Source organism: Manacus vitellinus, unplaced genomic scaffold, assembly GCF_001715985.3.
Source record: "Manacus vitellinus isolate BGI_N305 unplaced genomic scaffold, ASM171598v3 scaffold_6_pilon, whole genome shotgun sequence".
NCBI classification, from domain to species: Eukaryota; Metazoa; Chordata; class Aves; order Passeriformes; family Pipridae; genus Manacus; species Manacus vitellinus.
Genome location: NW_021940750.1, coordinates 8,079,744 through 8,093,930, shown reverse-complemented (window position 1 = coordinate 8,093,930; position 14,187 = coordinate 8,079,744). Strand labels below are relative to the sequence as shown.

The 14,187-nt window shown below is 48.0% G+C and overlaps 1 protein-coding gene across 5 annotated transcripts in view; it reads right to left on the bottom strand.

Moving 5' to 3' along the window:
- SLC8A3 (solute carrier family 8 member A3) overlaps positions 1-8,362 on the bottom strand; it is a 116,597-nt gene extending 108,235 nt beyond the window's left edge. For 2 of the 5 annotated variants that reach the window (XM_008926882.2, XM_008926921.2), the window contains exon 1: positions 7,853-8,241. The gene's annotated coding sequence lies outside the window, so the exon portion shown is untranslated. Of the gene's footprint in view, positions 1-7,852; positions 8,242-8,275 lie in introns of those variants that run through there. The other 3 variants (XM_008926874.2, XM_018082720.1, XM_018082719.1) reach the window with 2 other exon arrangements.
- Between the last annotated feature and the right edge of the window lie 5,825 nt (positions 8,363-14,187).

The window sequence follows — 14,187 nt, the reverse complement described above, 5'->3', positions numbered from 1 at the left end:
GGCTGTTGGCTCCCACACAGATACTTGTAAATTATAACCATGCCACCTCTTCATGCTCCCTTTGCAACAGTAAGTAGATGAGGTGCCTGGAATCTTGCACAACCCAGCATAACTCCCAAGCCCCCTCCCTCAGCCTTCTGTGGGAAATCAGCTTTGGTCAGAGGGACAGAGATGGCCAACCAAGCCAAAAGAAGCTCGAGGCCAACACCAGCAGAAAGCTTCCAGACTCTGGGTATTTCATCTAGTGAGCACTGAAAACTTTTTAAATTCTATGTTGTCCATTTGTGTAATCTGTGGAACTCGATGCTATAAGAAATAAATTAAGTACTCTAACTGTCGGAGGAAAAGCAGATGTGCATGGGACACTCAAAATACCCATAGATTCACCAGATAGGATGCATCCCTCCTCTTGCTCCAGAGCATACTTCTACCTCAGCAATGTTTGTGAAACTTGCTAATGTGTATGGAAAGCTGGAAAGGCCCTTTTTTAAATGAGCATCTGCTGCCTCACTGGGCCAACCTCTTGCTTTGTCCTAGCAGCCAAGCCCATATGGACCTGAGAGAAGGCAGAAAGGCACAATCGGAGGAAAAGTGGCGGGCTGAACACGTGAGCAATGCTGGTAGAACACTGGGAAGCTATGAGGCATGGAGCTGTTGAGGGAAGTGGCAAGCTGGGGCAGTTACTGGAGAATCATGAAGAAATCTCTATATTTAAGAAGGAAAAGTAGAGGAGGGAAAAGGCCAGAGCCAGGGAAAGAGGGGTGTTTGTGACTCACTGGGATGCATGAAGCAGCAAGGAGATGGTTCTAGACAGGCAGCAGGCAAGCCAGCAGATTTTTGGGAGTGACGTAGGTGCACCAAGTGCAGCTGAGCATCTTCTCACCTTCAATCTCCTGGTATGATTCCCCAGAGGGAAGGCAGCTCTATCACGCTCTGAAGGTTAAGCTGTGCCTTCTGCCTGGCACAAGAGCACAGTGCAGCCAATGGGTAAAACTGCAAAAGCAAACCCCAACACTGCCAGGAGGGACAGGCTTTATTTTTAGCTGGGACACCAGCAGGGTCACTGCTGGTGCTGCGTTTCCCCATGGAAGCCAGGGTTTCATGAAGTGTGCTGTGTGCGCAGGGTCACTGCGGGGGAAACATCTGTCAGGTCAGCTTTGGGGAGATGGATTATTTAAGTTAGAGAAAAGGAAACATTTACTAGAAGAAGTGAACCTGAAACTACTCTGGAAGGTTAAAATGAAGGGAAAAAATGATGCTTAAAGAGTCAGAGCAGGTGGTAATTTATGTGAGGCCAATGTCTAGTGCACCTATCTCCAAGATGCTCATACAGGAGAATACCCCATCATGTTTGACTCCAGCAGCATCCCCTCTGTTTGCCTCCTATAACCCAAGCTTTCTTGTCTACGGGCTGTCAAAACAAAAGCAGCAGCAAGTCATTGTCCTTCATAAGAATCCCTCACAAAGGAAACCCACACAGAGATCCACCTTGTTTCGCACCTTAAAGATAATGACGAGACTTCCACTTCACTCTGCTCCTCAGGTCCTCAAATGAGGGCTCCCAATCAGCTCCAAGGCAGGCAGTTTTTCCAGGACTCACACACCGGCTAAGCGCAGCACCCACAGCAAGGGCATAGCAGCAGCACAAACTTAGCCTGCAGCGGTCTCATGAAGACCTTCCTTGCTAGTGGGTTTTGTGGGTGCAAACCTAATAAAACAGTTGGCACTGCGCCCACTTGCACTGTTAGGGAATGCAGTCTGGAGGCTTCAACGTGTAGAGATTTTTGTTGATAAAGTGCTGAATATTAGTGTGAAGCTTTCAAGGGACTTGAAAGAATTGAGAGCAGAGGGGAAGTTCTCATTTTATTCTCTTCTTGAAAAACCTCAGTCCATTTGGCATGTTGCATCTGAGAAATAGCTTGGCCCAGACTCTCTGATTTGTTGTAATCAGGATCAACTCCTATGCATGTTTTTTGGAAGATTTTATATTAAAAATTATTTTGTCTTTTTTGTCTGCCGATTCTTGTGCCTCTTAATAGCTTAAGAAGTGCTTTGCAGACTCCATCACTATATTAGGTTCTTTGCAACTAATTTGCATTCAGCACTATCCACTTCATCAAGAGCAGACTTCAAGGCTGAACCAACTCCAAGCCTTAACTGCTGCACGCAATTTAGGCAGCAGCTTTACAGGTGGAAGCAGGGCTTCTTAAGCCAGCCTGAACATTCTCCACCTCTGCTCATTTTTTCCCACTCTGCTCTAGCTCTTTCTTTTTGTTGGCAGAACTGTTTGCACGGCTAGGGCATGAATAAGGATGAGGAATCTATTTGGCCAAAAAGCAAGCTGAACCCACCACCTGGCCACTCATGCCACTATGCCAGTATCCTGCAGGTGGGGGACAGGAGCAGGAACAAGCAACCAGGGTGGGAAAGCTGTAGAAAACAAGGTCCAAATAACAAGTGTGGCAAGTGCATTAGCTGTATGGCAGAGGCATTTTTGCCTCTTGCAGTAGTGAATCCTGTAATACCTCCTGGACCATGAAACAGCCTTGTCCTGCCACATAAAGGTAGAGACATATCTCTGCCTCCATTTTCCCAACTAATGTGCATGTTCAAGGGTCACTGAGTAATTCCAACTAAAACCAAAGAAGAGGATAAAGGTGCTTATTAAGGTTAACTTTAAGCTCAGCATCAAGATATTACTTCCCAACAAGGAATACCCCCCCCTCAAGGCAGTAAACCAAGACATCCAGGTCTTAATGACCCAAGACAAAGTTTCCTGAAAGCAAACAGTATGGAGAGCAAAAGGACAGCTTCTTCACAGAGAGCATCATTTTGAGTACCCATCCATGATCAGTGCATGGCAGAGGCAGAGCTGCCTTCCCTAATTTGGGTGTGGGGAGCTGTGGCAATGGCGGGTTTCACAGCCAGCCTGGACCTGGTGACAAACTCTCTCCTACTGCTACTTGCATTGAGGGGAGCTAGGACACATCCAGAGTGAGATGTAGCCTGATTGCAGAGCAAGGTGCAGACATGCTCTAACTCTTCCTGCTTTTGCTCCCACTCTGGTGAAGGAAACCAGTTTTCACCAGCATGCAGCACATGAACACACTGGCAGGGCACCTTGTATTGTCGGCATTGGAGTCCCACATTCCGTTCTGGACATGTCACCTTCAACACAACCTCAGCAGCCAGATTTAAGTGCCCTCTCACAGGTACATCCCTGCATCACTACACTTCTTTTGATTAAAACTGTATTCTGCAGTGCTGCTCTTTGCTTTGAGACAGCCTCCAAGTACCAGCCTAGGAGAGGGAGATGAAAGCAATGGCAATGCAGTCTCATCTGTCTATAGTTTCTAAAACTCTTTGGCACCTCACTGGTTGCAAAACATGCCCAGCAGCATAGGGTATTTAGTATTGCTGATTGCTCTTGACCTGGCTGTCTCTGCTGCTGTCCTGACTTAGGTGGCTTAGGTAAAAAGACAGCAGAGTACAGGAAGGCAGCAGAGCAAGTTCACTTTTGTAGCCTTAAAATAATCTGCCAGTGAATGGAAACAGAAGCTTCTCCCTAAATCTGAGTGCTCTGGAAGAGCTCCCTGTTTTATTATGATGGAAAATCCTCATTGGAGTGTTTCATTAGAAAACAAGCTATCATAAAAGAAATGTTAGGAGCCCTAAGCTCCCTTCTCTCCCATGATGTCAACTGTCAGAGACATCAATGACAGCTCAGCTATGTGATCAAAGGCTCCAGCAAGCGGATTTAAAGACAGAATTACCAGGAAATTGAGAGTAGGAACATAGGGGCATGATCATCACCTATCTGTAAGTGTGTCTTATGGGGCAAACTAATTACTTTATAATGCCACACTGCAGGAACAATGGCAGCTGGGTCTATTCATTGTGACACTGCCAAGATGGGGTTGTGGTGGTACCTTCAGAATGGCATGACATCCCTGCCACCGCATGTTTTGCTATTCCTGCAAAACTCAGTGACAGAAGTGCCTAGGGGGGAGACTGGGAGGCCATCACGCTGAACTTCATGCTTTCACATCCATGGTGGCTTTCAATGAGAGCTTACAGTTTAAAGCACTAAGGCAGAGGGGAAGGAGGGAAGCCAACTACGGTCTATACCATGTTAGTCCTCAAGCAGCCCAGAAGCCCACTGAACCTGCAGGAGATTGAAGGTAGTTCTCAGATTTCATTCTGCAGGTAAGCAGGGACATGAGCTGGAGCTCCTCTCCAGCCCCAAACCCCATGTCACCAAAATCAGCAAGTGCGGGACCACGAGCTCTGCAGCACAGGTGTTTTAAAGGTTCCCCCAGAACAGCTTGTCATCTATGTAACCTCTCAATGCATGAAACTCTTCAGGACAGGGACTATAATTTACTAGACATTTGTATAGCACTTGGAAACATGGGCCCCCAACCATGCCTGTAGGAGTTACCGTTATCAAACAGTAAATCAACAAAAGCATTAATCTATGCCACAATACCTAAACACAGTGGGTGATTGTAGGTGGAGCATCACAAGTATCAATTTCCTGGCTTCAGAGACTTTTTTCCTCCTATTAAGATATTTTCGTCTTTGTAATTTAATTTCCTTCGCTCTTTTTTTTTAATATAGAATTAGATATTACTGCCTGGTTTAAAAAAATTTGGCCAGCAATCAAAGCCATCTTTTTAACTGTGAAGCACATGAAAGGCATCTGAAACAGGACAGCAATAAAGAACAAGGAACTATTTGTCAGTGCCACTTGGTCATTGGGGAAGCTTAGGGGAGGAGACTGATGCTGTTTGTTTAAAACAAGCAAACAAAACCCTGACAGACAGACCATTTATCTGTATAGTGCTTCACTTGAAAATATTGGCCGAGGGAATACATCCTCACTTGGTTTCTAATAAAAGTGCTGACACACTCTGTCATGGCCTTTCCCTGCCTTGGGGATGGAGGATACCTCTCTCAGGAAGGACCCTTTGAAAATGAGGGATATATGTGGGCTCAGGCACAACACAGCAGCAGGCCAGCCTAGGCCCTAAGCAATCTCTCTACCTGTCCAACCCGCAATACCATAACACCTGCCTCTCTCAGATCAGCCTCATCTGACTTCAGACCCACCAGCTTCTCAGAGGAAAGCAGAAGAAGCAGGGAGGCTGGATTCATCCCTTTTTCCTTTCTACAAGCCAGTCAAGCCAAGGAGCAGTGCTCTGAGCGCCCTACAACTGCTCTGCAGAAAAACTGCTCATGACTCCAAACAACACACTCTGTTTCAGTCAAACAGGGCAGCTCCTGCCCCCACCACGGCCCAGCAAGAGCCTGCGGACCACAGGTTGGTTAACAAGCCAGGCCATGCTTGCTATGTGCTCCATGTGCACTCTCCTGTTTTGGGTGCTGGTGTTGAAGACTGCTCCAACACTGCCCAGGGTGAGGGAAAGGACTATCCCACCTGATGATGGCATCTGCCAACCCAGGTGTCACCCTGTCAGGTGGCAGCTTTGCAGAGCAAAGGGCAACCTCTCTGCAAAGGATAAGTGTTACACAGAGTGGTGTTAGGATGGCTACACATCTGCCTTTTTCTCACATCCTGTCACCCACTAGTTATTGTAACTGTGTCCTCACCAAATCCCCACAAGGCGAGAAAAATACCATTAATGATACAAATGAGACCCAGGAGATAAATGTGCCTAGCAGAACACTGAAGGTATGCCAGAGACCAGAAACCTACTTGCATTTCCACTGCTCTCACACAGGATCTCAGCAGTGGAATTACCACAATCTGTCCTACCTTGGGCATTTGGGAAATGCTTAAATCACCCACTTATTAAGAGCAGGACTCATATTTGGCTTAGGGAGAAAAAAACCAGACAGCAGTACTGCACCTTTTAAGTAGGACTCTCTACCACCATCAGTCCTCTCCTTCCCCACCCTGGTTGATATTACACCCTTCTGTTTACAACACAGGGTAACCAATTTTCCTGCCATCACACTGCACACTCATGGCAGAACTGAGGGCCCCTGGGCTGCTCTTGCTCCTCCTCAGCCAGCCTTCGGCAGTAGCTGGACTTGCTCTTTTCCAACATCACTACTTCTATTTAGGAAACAAGTATCGTTCCAGTTGAACACAGAAGCATGAACATAAGCACCACTGGCTCCCCAAACCATGATCAGAGTAAACAAATGTTTTCAACAGCAGTGGATGGAGCAGGATGAGGGACTCCCTAGAAATGTGTATGCCATAGGGGAGTGATGCCTCTCCCCGCTGCACCAAACCTAGAGAGCACTTTCAAGGCCTCTGCGTCTCAGCAGTTCCCCAAAGCCAGCTCTGGTCTCTAGGGTCTCCTGCTAGCCTCCCAGAGAGCATGGGATGAGTGCTCCTGAATGGGAAGGTGCTACCGACTGTTATCTAAGTCTTCCAGCCCCGTTATCTCCACAAATAAAAAAACAGCTTGACAAAATCAACCTTTCGCTTCATAGATGTGAGGAACTAAAGGAATATACATATAAACACAAGGAGGGGGAGGATGTGCATACAGCACCCCTTCTCACCTCAACTGTCCCTCCGGTGTCTCCCCTTAAATCTGAAACAGATTTTTAAGGTGAAATCCCCAGAACAAAGCCAGGGATAAACCAAGAAGTCAGGAACCCAACCATTACACTACAGCTCCATTGGAGGGGGCAGAGGGGGAAATAGCCATGGCCTCACGTTTTAGAGTATCGGTAAAAAAAAAAAAAACAAAACAGTTGCAATGGTTTCATCTCTCACCCAGAATGATTGATACTTTAGATACAGGTGAAAAGCACAAAACCCTGAAGCAAGGCTGGGAGAGACTAAGAGTATGAAACCACCCCACATATGGGTCAGCTCTCATGCGGGCACATGTATGTGTATGTGTGTGTGTGTGTGTGTGTGTGTGTGTGTAGAATTCCTCTCCCCCTGCCATGGGGGGCTGCGGGCCCGCCGGCAGCCCCGTGCCCTACTTAGGGCAGCGCCTGGCGCAGCGGCTATATTTGACACCCGGGGTAAACAAGCCGGCCCCGGCGGACGGAGCGCGACAGCTGCCCGGGACGGCGCCCCCGGTGCCCCCAACCGCGGCCGGGGATGGCCCGGCACGGACTCCCCTGGCGGGGAAAAAAAAATTAAATAAAAAAAAGGAAATTTAAGGGGAAAAAAAAAACAAAAAAAAAAAAAAAAAAAAAAAAGGAAGATTTATGGAAATTTATAGCCACTGCCCATGAGAGCGCTTCCCTCGCCTGGCAGCCCCCGGCAGAAGCCGGTTCCCCCGGGGGCCCGATCCCTGCGGCCGTGCCGCGCCTCCGAACCGCGAGGCACCCCCGCCGGCGGCGAAGGGACCCGGGGCCGCGCGCGCGGTGCCGCGGGAACCGGGCTGGTGCTTGCCGCGCACGCCCCGCGGAGCGCCGCCCGCTCCGCCAGCCCCGGCCCCGCCAGCGCCCGGCCCGGCCCGGCCCGGCTGCCCCCTTCCTGCCGGCGCCGATCCACCCCGCCAGCGCCCCGCTCCGCGCCTAGTGCGGCCAAAGCCCTGCCTCCGCCAGCACACCCAGCACAAACACACACACGCACACACACACGACCCACACACACGGCACGGAGCCGCCGTCGGCGCCGGGGAAAACAGCAGGAATGAAAGCAGCTCCCCAGCACCTCGCAACGCGAATTCCCCCCCATCCTGGGAGATGTGAGCCCGCCAAAGAGCCCTCGCCCCCTCCACCCCCACCCCACCCCAGCCCCCGCCTCCACGACCAGTTCCCGTGGCAAGGCTGGAGCCCCGACTTGGCAGCAGGACACTTGCCCGCCAGCCTCGCGTCTCCCACGGAGCGGGGGTGGCACCCCCTTACTTACCCTTTCTGGCGGCTTTCCTGACTTTTTTTTGGAGGGTCGGGATGGGGGATGGGGGAGAGGGGGGCTCCTCTGGCTCCCCAACACAAATCCTTCCGGTTCCTAAAGGGAGCTCATCGCATCTCCCGGTGATTCACCGACGGTGTGTGTGGGTACGGGGGGGTTCGCCTTTGCATGTCAGTCCAAGTTGCCTCGCTCGCTACAAAACCTGTGCTCCCTTTTGCAGCTGTCAGAGAGAGCGGGGAGGTGCATCTGGAAAAGGGGGTGGGGGTGGAGGTAAAATGTTGATAAATCCACCAGCCTTGATCTTCAGCTCCGTGCGGTGGAGTTTGGGGAGGGAAGGGAGATCTGGCGAAGGGGGAGGAGGGCGAGGAGGACGGAGATGAATGGGGGTCGAGGGAGGGGGGAAGAGAAAATGGATTGTACCCCAGATTGCCACTGAATCTGCTGGGCTTCCCCCACTCCCGCGCTCACACCATCGGGGCTCGGTCCAGGCTTCCCAGCATTACGGTGCACAGCAGAGCGCTGAGCCTGATTTCTGGGAGCCAGCGAGGTTTGCACAACTGCAGCAAGAAGCCAAATCAAAAAGCCAATCTGCAAGCCTCCAAACTCCACGTCACCTATCAGCTGGGAGCGAGCGCTGCAACAGAATTACAAGCCATGCATATTTATTCCTCTGAATCCAGGGGGGGATTTTCAGATCGTTTAAAGCAAGGCACGGTGAAACCAAGGCAAACCCTTTCCAAAATAAATGAAGGCAGAGCACGTCTTGCATGTAACACACACACACGCACACACCTCTACGAGATCTCCGTCAGTATATACAGATAGAGATACACACTCACAGAATGGGGATCACTCCTGTACCCTCCAAGTATATTGACTTGACTTTATGTATTTCAAGGAAGGGAGGGGAAGAACACGGTGGGTGAGCCTCAGAAAAGACGATATTGATTGCATATCTGAAATTTAAAGCATCTGCCAAACACTTCTGAGAGATTAAATATAGGCAATATAATTGCACACACAGAGTTGGTCCTGGTATCTATTTGAAGCTGTGTGCTTTGGTTTATACTTGCAGAAACCACCCGGCTATTTTTTTTAACCGAAGTCAAATAACAGGTTAGGAGACAGCAAGTCATTTTAGGGTAAAAAATACATGTTGCCTCTAAAGTTGTTATTTGACTTTGGCAGAAGACAACTGGGGGCTGGTTTCCAGAACCGTGGAACAGGGTAGTAGCACAAGACACATCATGGTGTTTGCACATAGATTTGTCTCCCCTTGTGATCCCCTCTGTTTCCACCACAGCAGTTATGGGCAGACATGTGCCTCCAGAAGATTTACCTGCTGGCATGGCTTCTCACTTCTTTGAAGCCCAGGTACTACAAGGCAACGATCCATGACATGGGGCTATCCTGCCACAGAATGGTCTGTTTCATCCTCCAGAGAGAAGCTGTCCACACTCCGTTTGTCCCCAGTGATTCCCCATACCCCTGAGGTGATGAGGGCACAAAAGGGCACAAAAGGAGGGTCTTTCTGTCAAGACTGGAGCACATGAGCAAGTGCAAACCATCCCTGTCAAAAGCAGCTGAATAAACTGCCATGAGAAACCTGAGCCCGAGTCCTACACTGGGCAAGAGCTCTTACCTCAGGCAGGCAGAGGCAGCAAACATACAAAGAGAGAAGTGGAAAGGGCAGCAGAACACTTACTGGGAGGGTGACATGTAGAAGAGTTGCACCTGCTTCATGCTGCCCAAAATGGATAAGAAAAACTGCAAATGGGCTGTGGTCCCTTGCAGGAAATCACACACCACTAGGTCCCTGGAAGTCAGCCGGTAGGTTCTAGTTATGGCTCCACAGGGCAGCCTCTGACCTCACACCTCAGCACAGAAAGGATCCAGAGACCTGGAAAAGTAGTTATCCATACTGTCTGGCTACTTATTTATATTAGTTAGAGAAGGGCATGGAAGCCCAGAGACAGCAGGGCAGCCAGAGGAGGCCACACAGGGGACACAGTTGCCGCAAACGAATATGAGATGGTGGCACAGAAGAGTACAGAACATCCCATGAGTCCCATATTCAGCCTTTTATCTCCCCAAATGCCACCTGCCACTCCTGGTGTCCCCAAATAACCCAAGCAAGGCAGCATACCAGGTAAGAACGTGGTATGGGAAGCATATGGGCCAGGGGACATGGCAAGATCTAACATGTACTTAAGTGCCTGAGCTCAGGGAGCTGGCCAGCCCCACACAGGGCTGTAAGCCTGCATGATGCTCCTGTGTGATTTCAGGGAGGCAAAGGGCTTCCCAGTGCTTGGGGGAACACAGGCATATGTGCATGTGTGGCCTAAGGCATTAAAGTACCCAGCAGTCTCATTGGAGCTGTGGAAGAGCTCTTACTGACATCAACACATAAAATCAACATCACAGCATCGATGGCTGAAATCCAGGACTGGGCGGATGCAGGAACTCTGGCACTGGCCAGTGTCACCCGATCTCCAGGTGGCCTCCTCTAAACCTCACACCCCTGCCAGTGAGGACAGACCCCAAGGGTGGCAGCTCTCCAGACACCTCCAACACAGAGCAAAGGAAACCACCCCAGCTGGCACAGGGAAACTCTCCCAACCCACATCTCATCATCAGGCAGTTCCAAACAACTGCTTGTGTTTAAGGCTCAGCAAGAGTGGGTCTGGAGCTGAGGAACTGCAGTAAAAAATGCTCGTCAGGAGGAATAAGCCTTGGGGGCAAAACACAAATTTACAGTTGACAATAACTTAAGACAGACAGAGCTCTTTATGGTACACAGATGTTTTGCTTCACCTCATCCCACTACATAAAATCATGCCTAATACACTTAAGAAATGCTCCCAGGCATTTCCCTCTTCCCTTCCCTTCCATATGGGCCTGATCTTACGTTGCTCAGCTCAGGCAGAAATTTTTCATCATGAGAGGGAGTATATGAAATTTTTTATTTCCTTCATCTTAAAGGTGTGCTTACAAAGTACTAACCTGGGATGAGAGCAACCAAACCCTTTATATACAAATACTATTAAAAATTAAAAAAACTCCAACCAACCAACCAACCACCTCTTGTTTATATTAACTTTAGGAAATAAAATACAGGAGTTTTAAACTCTTGGGCTGTTTAGCACAATCTCACTAAATAAGCATCAATATTAGTTTTTGATGAATACCAAGATCACTTTATGTTTCAAGTGTTACCTCACCTAAGGACAAGGGCTAATGTTTTTAAACTGAAGGAGGGTCGATTTAGACTGGATAAAAGAAAGAAGGTTTTTACAATTAGGGAGGTGAAACACTGGAACAGCTTGCCCAGAGATGGTAGACACCCCATCCCTGAAAATATTCAAGGTCGGGTTGGACAGAGTTCTGAGCAACTTGATCTGGTTGAAGATGTTCCTGCTCATTGCAGGGGGCTGGAACTAGATGATTTTTAAAAGATCCCTTCCAACTCAAACTATTCTACGATTCTAACCCAAACCCACTGGAAGACTACCAAACACTAATATGTTAAAAGAACACAGGACCACAGAATGGATAAGGTTGGAAGGGACCACTGGAGGTCATCTAGTCCAACCTCCCTGCTCAAGCAGGGTCCCCTACAGTATTGATATGGTTTGAAGCTGGCTCCCTGCCAAGTCTCCAAACCTTACGACAAGAAGTCCCCCCCACCCCCACCCCCCCTTCCAAACCTCAGGGAGAAGAGAAAAAAAAACCCAAGAGAAGTGAAACGAGAGAGAGATAGCTAAAGCAATATATATAAATATATTTACACTTATTTACACTTATATTACAGTTATATACAATTGAAATATATGTACAATTTCAAAAAGGAAAAGGGAAAGGGGAGGGGGAAGGGAAAAAGGAACAAAACCAAAATAAAATATACACGATCAATAGCCCAAGATCTAGCAACTAAAAGAATTAGCAAAAGAATATCTTACTACTCTCCTTGGGACAACAGAAAGTCGTGCTGGAACGATTGCCGGCAACCTCTGTCTTCCAAGGTTGACAAGGCCTTACCAGGCCTCAGTCTCCAACCCGACAGACTCAACAGCAGGGAAACCAGAACCTCAAAGCTGCCGGAAGGAAAGAGGGGCGAAGACCTTTCCTCCTTTCTTCTTATAACCTGGCTTACGTAAAAATCATAGGGAATACCGGGTAAATCTGGGCACTTCCTTGGTTACAAACTGGTCACCAAGGAAGGCCTAGACTAAACTACCACAAGTATATTACTCAGGGTTGTGTCCAGATGGCTTTTGAATATCTCCAGGGAAGGAGACTTCCCAACGTCTCTGGGCAACTGTTCCAGTGCTCAATCACCCTCGCAGTAAAGAAGTTCTTCATAAAAGCACTGTGACTTTTCCTGTAAACAGTTGGGACCTTAATCCTTCTCTCAACCCTGTCTCAAAGCTCTTGAGATTTGAAGCAGAACAAGAAATGCAGGCTTTCTTCTTCCTTTCCCTGTCCACCCAAAACTAGTGAAGATTTTTCTAATTTAATCCATAGTTTCAACATCTCATGACTTGAGCCTTCTGCTGGCAACCATGCTGATAATAAAGATGCTGACAAGAGAATGTAGCTGATGGCAGCGCTGTTCGTAAAGACAGTGTGCTTAACAAGGATTGACTTGCTCTGCCAGGCCAACAGCATCTATTGACATAAAAACCTGCCAGTGGCCTACAAGTTCCAGAGGAAACTCTGAGAGGTATTAGTTGGGTCTGAAAGGACCTCTTCCTTCCTCTTCATTCATCAGCTATGCATTCAGCACATATGGGTAAGAATTTCACACAGTTGCCATCCAAAGTTTCAGGAGGATATGGCCACGTTACTGTTTTATTATGGCAGACATTATGAGCTGTAGGTTTGGCTATGCCTTGGAAAGTTTCTACCTGAGCAAGGCCTTTGGAATTGCTCCCACTATTGCTGTCCTCCTGCAGTCTTCCAGCCCTTGGCCTAATGACCCAAGAATGGCCACAAACACTATGTACATTGGCCCCTGTTCCTTGAATACAACCAGATTGAGTGCTCCTGACCTCAAGTTTGTACCTAAGGGCCTGGCACACCCCCCTTCTCTCATTCAAGATTTCATCTTGGTGAATCTGTGTTATGTTTTGGGCTATTTTTCCATAGATTTTCTTTTCTCCCTCATCAGCTTTCATCAGGTGCCTGCTCACATTTGTGTCAGAAGGGATGAGATAATGTGACATTTTATTAGTATGATGCATTTGCAGAGCCTTGAAATAAAGTTCCAAATCTGAGAAAAAATTACTTTCTAGAGGAAAGAGGAAAGGAACCACCATGTAGAAGGCAGCTTCAAGGCTATCCATGATTACAGAGCAAATGAACCCAGTTCAAATGTAAAATTCTGTGCTTTTTTTTTTTCCCCATAAAAGCCTGCTTCACAAACATGGCTAGAGCTGGGCTTTACACATACATCCTCAACAGTGTGCAAATTCTTATAAGTCATGGGACACCTAGGACAGTCCATGCACTCTTGATGGCACTTCCCATAACCAATGAATAATTCCTCTACAGATCCTAGCAAATGGGTTTTTGCCACAGATGGACAAGGATTCTTTGTGTATCCTTTGTGCACTGATCAGAAAGGAGCAAAATACCTATTTAATCTTTCTGGTCCACAGATGTGGCTGCGATAGGTGTAGGTTACAGTAAGATCCTTTAGTCTGGATGCAGAGCTTCCCAGGAGTTTAAGTTTAGGGTCAGAGACCACGTTCCTCAGGTCTGGCTTATAAGGAAGGGCCGTTCTTTGTGCAATCATCTTCATCATCGCAACTGAGTGCAGAACAATGCAGAGACAAGCCCACATGTAGGTGACTGATACCACAAACATGTCCTGGTCTGGGTTTGCCAAGGGTTTTCTGTGCAAGTGAACATGGACCTACGGCAACTTTACACAGCATTCAGAGACCATTTACAAACCCCCAAAGAATAAAAAATAAAAAACTAGACTAAAGATAGCAACCAATCATTGGGAGTCCTGGGCAAGTCAAACCCTTGAAAACTTTTGATGAGAAGTGACATCTTCCGAAGAATCTACATGACAATGGAAAGTGAGGGTACACCTCACAACCAGATTTTGATCATGGTGGAATCCAGGACACATGTTATTTCCAATGTTTTCCATTTTAGCATTGGTTTCAGAAACTCGGTTGATCCATAGATCTCTGCACTTCAGGGTGCAGAGACAATGGACATTTGTGGTGGAGCCTGGCAAGCCACTGCATCCTGGGGCAGGAAACAGGACTAAATCAAAGGGGATTTTTTCAGCATTCTAAATGCCATCCACAGGTGGT